Below are 7500 nucleotides of genomic sequence, written 5' to 3' on the forward strand. Positions count from 1 at the left end.
TGTGTGTTTCTTTGAGTGTGTTTTTTTGTGTGTTTTTTGTTGTGTCTTTGTGTGTGTGTGTGTGTGTGTGTGTGTGTGTGTGTCTGTGTGTCTGTGTGTGTCTGTGTATGTGTGTGTTGTTGTTGTTGTTGTTGCTTAAGTCCCACGGGATGGCAAGAGACCCGTGTGCACGTCCATCTATCACCAGAGACTGGACGTATTGTGGTGGAAGTATGGAAGAGGGAGGGAGGAAGAGAGGAACAAAGGGGATAGGCACGGGTGTGTGTGTGTGTGTGTGTGTGTGTGTGTGTGTGTGTGTGTGTGATGTATCAATGACAGCATTAATAATCGTAACTGTCGTTGCCATTGCGAATGGCGGGCAAGAAAAAAGCGGATAGACAGACAGACAGACCGACAGACAGACTGACAGACGGACTAACGAAACCAGACACTCAATGATAACGACACCCTGCTATTGCTTGTATTGACTTCTTTTTTTTTTCTTTCTTTTTTTTTTTCTCCACTGTTTCAGAGACACGTGACTTTGCGGTCTACTTCCTACGTGACGGCCTATGCGTCACCCTGGCGCTTCCGGGGAGGGAACGCCACGGGAATCTGACCTTTCCAGCTTCCTCACTCCCCTCCCCCTCCCCTCCACCCACCCACCCTCGACCCCCCACCCCACCCTACCCTACCCTACCCTACCCTTCTCCTTCTCTCGTACCCCCCACAGTCTCTTCCTCTTCGCAACTACCCTCCTTCAATTAATCTTCGTCCCGTGTCTCCGCTGTTTACTTGATATCGTGTCTCATCAGTGGAACTGGACGGTCAACCACATACCCATACGTACACCTGCTATACTTTTAGGACAGATTATCAACTGAGTGGTGGAGAAGACAAACAGCAGTCAAAAAAGACGCATCGTTCAAGAATGATTTATTAATTTCAGAGCCGACGGATCAAGGAAGAAAGAAACATACTCGGCAACGTTCTGATCAAGGATAGGATCAAGAACGTGTTTTTGGTTTGACCAACTATAGGCAGCGAAAGAAACCGTAATTTGATAAAGATAAATAAATTAATTAATTAAATTAATAATAAAAAGAGAGAATCGATTCAGAAGTTTGCTTGAATAAAGCGAACAGGTGTCGAAAAGAGCAACAGGCTTGTCTGGTTCCACAAGTGACAGGCAGATCTGGAACTGGTTCTTCTGACACTGGTACATTAATTCAGAACTCAACTGATCACGAACATACACAGGGCTGCTCCACCAGGGACAGATCCAGTGCTGTTCGATCCGCGATAGATCCAGTGCTGTTCGATCGGGGACAGATCCAGTGCTGTTCGATCTCGGGGATAGATCCAGTGCTGTTCGATCGGGGATAGATCCAGTGCTGTTCGATCTCGGGGACAGATCCAGTGCTGTTCGATCGGGGATAGATCCAGTGCTGTTCGATCGGGGATAGGTCCAGTGCTGTTCGATTGGCGATAGATCCAGTGCTGTTCGATTTCGGGGATAGATCCAGTGCTGTTCGATCGGGGATAGATCGTGCTGTTCGATCAGGGATAGATCCAGTGCTGTTCGATCTCGGGGATAGATCCAGTGCTGTTCGATCTCGGGGATAGATCCAGTGCTGTTCGATCTCGGGGATAGATCCAGTGCTGGGGACAGATCCAGTGCTGTTTCGATCTCGGGGATAGATCCAGTGCTGTTCGATCAGCGATAGATCCGGTGCTGTTGGACCACGGCAAGGACAGCACACGGACCCAAACACCGGCAACATTTCCAAACGACGCGCGGCCCGACAAGAAGTGAAGCGAGGGATCATTCCGCCAGTGCCGTTTACCCAGGTCTCTCGGCGCCAATACGTCACAGCGCCGTCATTTCCGGTTAATCCTGTGCCTCGGTATCGCTTGTCTACTAACCGCAACGGAAAGGAAAGTACTGTCTGCCCTTTTGTTCGCCTGTGAAATTAATCGCTGCGATCGTTCAGAGGTCTTGATTTTGTTTTAATTGCAGTTAGTTTCATTATTGGATGTTTTAAAGGTTAAGTCTGGTTGTTTTTGTTTTTTGTTGTTGTTGTTTTTTTGTTTTTTTTCCTTGCTGACTTAGAAAGAGGGATTGTTGAACTGTCGTTGTGTAAAGAAATCATTTGCTGAAGTAACGTCTTGGATGAGTCTGGACCCAAAACATTAGAGGGAGAGTCTAAGAAAAAGTGAAGATTGTTTCCCAGCGGTTTAACAAAAACAAACAAAAAAACCCAAAGAAGCAACAACAACAAAAAAAACAAAAAAAAACAACAACAAAAAACCCCAACCACCCAAAACAGCACTGTGTCGCACGGTGGCCAGAAAATCCCTCTCTGTAACGTCTCTCGCTGGCTAATCCATCGAGGGAAAACCTCTTGCAGGTCTCAGCTCCACAAGGCTGCAAGCAGGAGGGAGGAGAGATGCAGCCAAAGCTTCCAGAAAGACCCACGCTGGGAGGAAGTTAGCCTGTTGAAACTGTGTCCCACATGTGTCGTCGTTCCCCCTGTTTAGTGCGGTGTTGGTGACGCTGCAGTGCAGTGTTTGGTGACATCGCAGTGTTTGGTGACGACATTGCAGTGTTGGTGACGACATTGCAGTGTTCTGTGACAGTGCAGTTTTTTGTGACAGTGCAGTGTTTGGTGACAAAGCGGTGTTTGGTGACAGTGCAGTGTTTGATGACAAAGCAGTGTTTGGTGACAAAGCGGTGTTTGGTGACAGTGCAGTGTTTGGTGACAGTGCAGTGTTTGGTGACAAAGCAGTGTTGGTGACAGTGCAGTGTTTGGTGACAAAGCAGTGTTTGGTGACAAAGCGGTGTTTGGTGACAAAGCAGTGTTGGTGACGACATTGCAGTGTTCTGTGACAGTGCAGTGTTTGGTGACAGTGCAGTGTTTGGTGACAGTGCAGTGTTGGTGACAAAGCAGTGTTGGTGACAGTGCAGTGTTTGGTGACAGTGCAGTGTTTGGTGACAAAACAGTGTTGGTGACAGTGCAGTGTTTGGTGACAAAGCAGTGTTGGTGACAAAGCAGTGTTTGGTGACAAAGTAGTGTTTGGTGACAAAGTAGTGTTTGGTGACAAAGCAGTGTTGGTGACGACATTGCAGTGTTCTTTGACAGTGCAGTGTTTGGTGACAAAGCAGTGTTTGGTGACAGTGCAGTGTTTGTGACAAAGCAGTGTTTGGTGACAAAGCAGTGTTTGGTGACAGTGCAGTGTTGGTGACAAAGCAGTGTTGGTGACAAAGCAGTGTTGGTGACGACATTGCAGTGTTTGGTGACAGTGCAGTGTTGGTGACAAAGCAAGCAGTGTTGGTGACAAAGCAGTGTTGGTGACAAAGCAAGCAGTGTTGGCGACAAAGCAGTGTTGGTGACAGTGAAGGCGACTGATCCAGGAATGGGTCGATAGTGTCGCTGGCTACTGTTTCCTCCTCCTATCCCTCCCTCCACCGCCACCACCACCACTACCACCCACCAAGCCACTCCTCCCACCTACCACTCCTCCTCCTCCTCCTCACGTCTGTGGGGAAAAACGTGGGCTGAGGCGTGGATCTTGGAGAAGAGAAGAGAGCTGTCTCTGTAATGGCTTTTCAATAGACCTCACTGCAGACACGTGGAGGATTGCTGCATAAAACAAAAGGATTTCGACATTTTATTCCAGTACTGTTAGCTGAGACCGTGATGGTTGGCGGTGAGAAAATTGTTTCTTTATTTTGTGTGTGTGTGTGTTACTGAACGTCATTTGACGATGATGCCATCGTAATCATTGGTTATATGACAGCTGACATTTTCAGTACCAGAAAGCAACTGTGACTTAGAGTAAGTCATCGATCACACACCCCTTGGTAACATATCACTGACACGGATGAAAAAAAACCTTCAACTGACGTAATCGGAACTGAAACATTTTTTTGTGTTTCTTTTTGAAAAAAATAGCATCAAACGTTAGGTCGTTTGTTAGGTCTTGTGTTTCGAGTTTGATGTGAGATTTCCCAAGGTGTAGGAGTAGCTTACGTAATACCAGCCACGTGAACAGCGTTATCTCTGGCTGCTGCCTTCAAGAAGTGTGAGACTGAAGGACGACTGGGCTGTCACCAGAGGCACCGGAGGCGTTGTGCCCATGGCGGCAGACACCTGAGTCCCTGAACACCCCCGATTCCCTACCCACCCGATTCCCAAACCACCCGATTCCCAAACCACTCGATTCCCTACCCACCCGATTCCCAAACCACCCGATTCCCAAACCACTCGATTCCCAAACCACCCAATTCCCAAACCACCCGATTCCCTATCCACCCGATTCCCAAACCACCCGATTCTCCATCCACCCGATTCCCTGCCCACCCGATTCCCAAACCACCCGATTCCCTATCCACCCGATTCTCCATCCACCCGATTCCCTGAACACCCGATTCCCTATCCACCCGATTCCCAAACCACCCGATTCCCTATCCACCCGATTCCCTATCCACCCGATTCCCAAACCACCCGATTCTCCATCCACCCGATTCCCTATCCACCCGATCCCCCAAACATGCTCCGGCTGTGTGTTGGGGTTTGTGGGTGTCCCTCTGTGCCACACAACGCATGTCCCTTTTTCTATACAACGACCTTGTGCTTCGGGTGATTGCTGTGTTACTGGTGGATGAAAACGAAACTGGCTGCTGCAACCTCTGTATGCCTGCCAACGCACAGATATCTCCTTTCTGATGGTCAACTTGAAATTCGCAAACCTTCTCTGAATACAGTGGATATTTCATTTTCTTGCCTGTGTATTAGAAAAAAGGAATATTAAGTATCGTAATTTGTGTTACGTTTATAATCAGTATCGTGGAAAGCAATTATTTTGGTACACTAGTCAGCTTTGGAACGGAATCTTCCTCGCTAACTTTGCACTTCCGGTGTTGGCGTTCTGTGTGGTGGTGGTCCCTTCTCACTGTCAGAAAAAGAAAAAGAGTGTGGTCAGTGTCTGACTGACAGACCTTGTTGATGTGAAACGTGCTTTTTTGCTTTACTGCACCGGATTCACGACGTCTTGTCCAGCCACGAACTGAGCAACATCGATGACAAACAACACAGCGGAACTAAAGTCTTCCATCTTCTGTCAGTCCTACGATAAAGACAGACAGAAGGGGAACAAGTGATACACCGCGATACATTACTGTTCCTTCCTGGTGTCAGTGACAGAGAGGGGGGAGTCAGAAAGAGCACAAAACGATTTGGGAATCCACTAGGGACACAGACTATGGACTGTGCTGAGTTGTGTTTTCTGGTGCTTTTTGTCCCGAACATCAAGTTCACTTCCACGTTGTAAGAGGACACTGAAACGGAATTATACAAAGAAACGAACAGAAAAAAAATATATAGAAAGAAAGTGAGGAGGAAAGAACGAAAGAAAGAAGGTGAGGAGGAAAGTAAAAGCGATGTTAGAGAATCCTGGGCGAAATTTGACAGGAAGTTGTGGGATTATAGCGGTGTTGTTGGCGCTTTGACATATTGTATGATAACATACACCGTACAGTAACAGTGCATTGTCATATTTGATGATAGCACGCACCATGCAGTAACCGTGAGTTGACTCTTTTGGTTATAACATACACCATGCAGTAACAGTGAGTTGACTCTTTTGGTTATAACATACACCATGCAGTAACCGTGAGTTGACTCTTTTGGTTATAACACACACCATGCAGTAATAGTGAGTTGACTCTTTTGGTTATAACACACACCGTGCAGTAACAGTGAGTTGACTCTTTTGGTTATAACATACACCATGCAGTAACAGTGAGTTGACTCTTTTGGTTATAACATACACCTTGCAGTAACAGTGAGTTGACTCTCTTGGTTATAACATACACCATGCAGTAACAGTGAGTTGACTCTTTTGGTTATAACATACACCATGCAGTAACAGTGAGTTGACTCTTTTGGTTATAACATACACCTTGCAGTAACGGTGAGTTGACTCTCTTGGTTATAACATACACCATGCAGTAACAGTGAGTTGACTCTTTTGGTTATAACATACACCATGCAGTAACAGTGAGTTGACTCTTTTGGTTATAACATACACCTTGCAGTAACGGTGAGTTGACTCTTTTGGTTATAACGTACACCATGCAGTAACAGTGAGTTGACTCTTTTGGTTATAACATACACCTTGCAGTAATAGTGAGTTGACTGTTTTGGTTATAACATACACCATGCAGTAACAGTGAGTTGACTCTTTTGGTTATAACATACACCGTGCAGTAACAGTAAGTTGACTCTTTTGGTTATAACATACACCATGCAGTAACAGTGAGTTGACTCTATTGGTTATAACACACACCTTGCAGTAACAGTGAGTTGAATCTTTTGGTTATAACACACACCATGCAGTAACAGTGCATTGGCATATTTGGTGACAACTCGCACCATACAATTACAGTGCGTTGACATATTTCATGATAACATTTAATATACCGAAACAGTGCGTTGACATAATTGGTGATAAGATACACGATACAGTAACAATGCACTGGCAATTTTGGTGATTGCATGCATCATACAGTAACAAGCGACATAAAATAACAAAGATCGAATTCATTCATTTCAAACTTTGCAGCCTTCGAGTCACTTTGTGTTAAAGTTTGATATCCGCTTTGTCTTTTGAAATAAAAATGAAAAAAAAAAGTCGTTGTAACCTTGGAATCAAATGAATGCACTGAAACCTAAATCAATAATTGTGTGAAAGCAATTGCAAATACTTATTACCAATTAAACTAGTGCATGGAAGCGATGCCGCTGGACAGAAAACTGAATTAAGTGACGAGATAAAGTGATCATCGTGAGGGGAAAACAGCCTCATGTAATAACTGAACTAAGGACTGTGTAAAAGGAATCACGGACAAATTTAGTCACTTTCCGAAACAAAAGGAAAAGCGACTCCGACAAATCGAACTGAAGGTCTGAGTAAAATGAAATCGCGTAGTAAAATGCAAACAGTAAATGCGGATTCATAAATCTCGAACATATTTTATCTTGATTCAGCATGCCTTTGGTAACGACTGTATTGGTGGTATAAAAAAAACACAAAAAAAACAAACTTTTCGCGGACGAAACGAAAATCAATTCCTTTCGTGAAAACAAAATCTGCAAGACTTTTGTACAGGGACCAAATTCTACTTATGGAGTAATTGACTGCAGCCTTCCCGAAGTGAGTGAAAGAACATCTCTTTGTGTGTTTGAGTGAAAACGGTTTGGTGGATTGAGTCAAACCCAAACATTATACATAAAGCGAAGACGTGCAAAGTGAGCCAGGTCTTTTTCTTTCTTTTTTTCAGAGTAAGAACAGATTTTTAGGACGAGTGAACACAAGCACGCACACGAAAAAACTACTCCCTCGTTTACAATTCCTCCTCCATCTTCTATATAGCTATTTTCCATTTTGAGACGGAGGTTCCTGAAAAAAACAAAAAAACTAAGATAAAGAAAAACACACACACACACACACACACAC

This window comes from Babylonia areolata, chromosome 20 (assembly GCF_041734735.1).
Source record: "Babylonia areolata isolate BAREFJ2019XMU chromosome 20, ASM4173473v1, whole genome shotgun sequence".
NCBI classification, from domain to species: domain Eukaryota; kingdom Metazoa; phylum Mollusca; class Gastropoda; order Neogastropoda; family Buccinidae; genus Babylonia; species Babylonia areolata.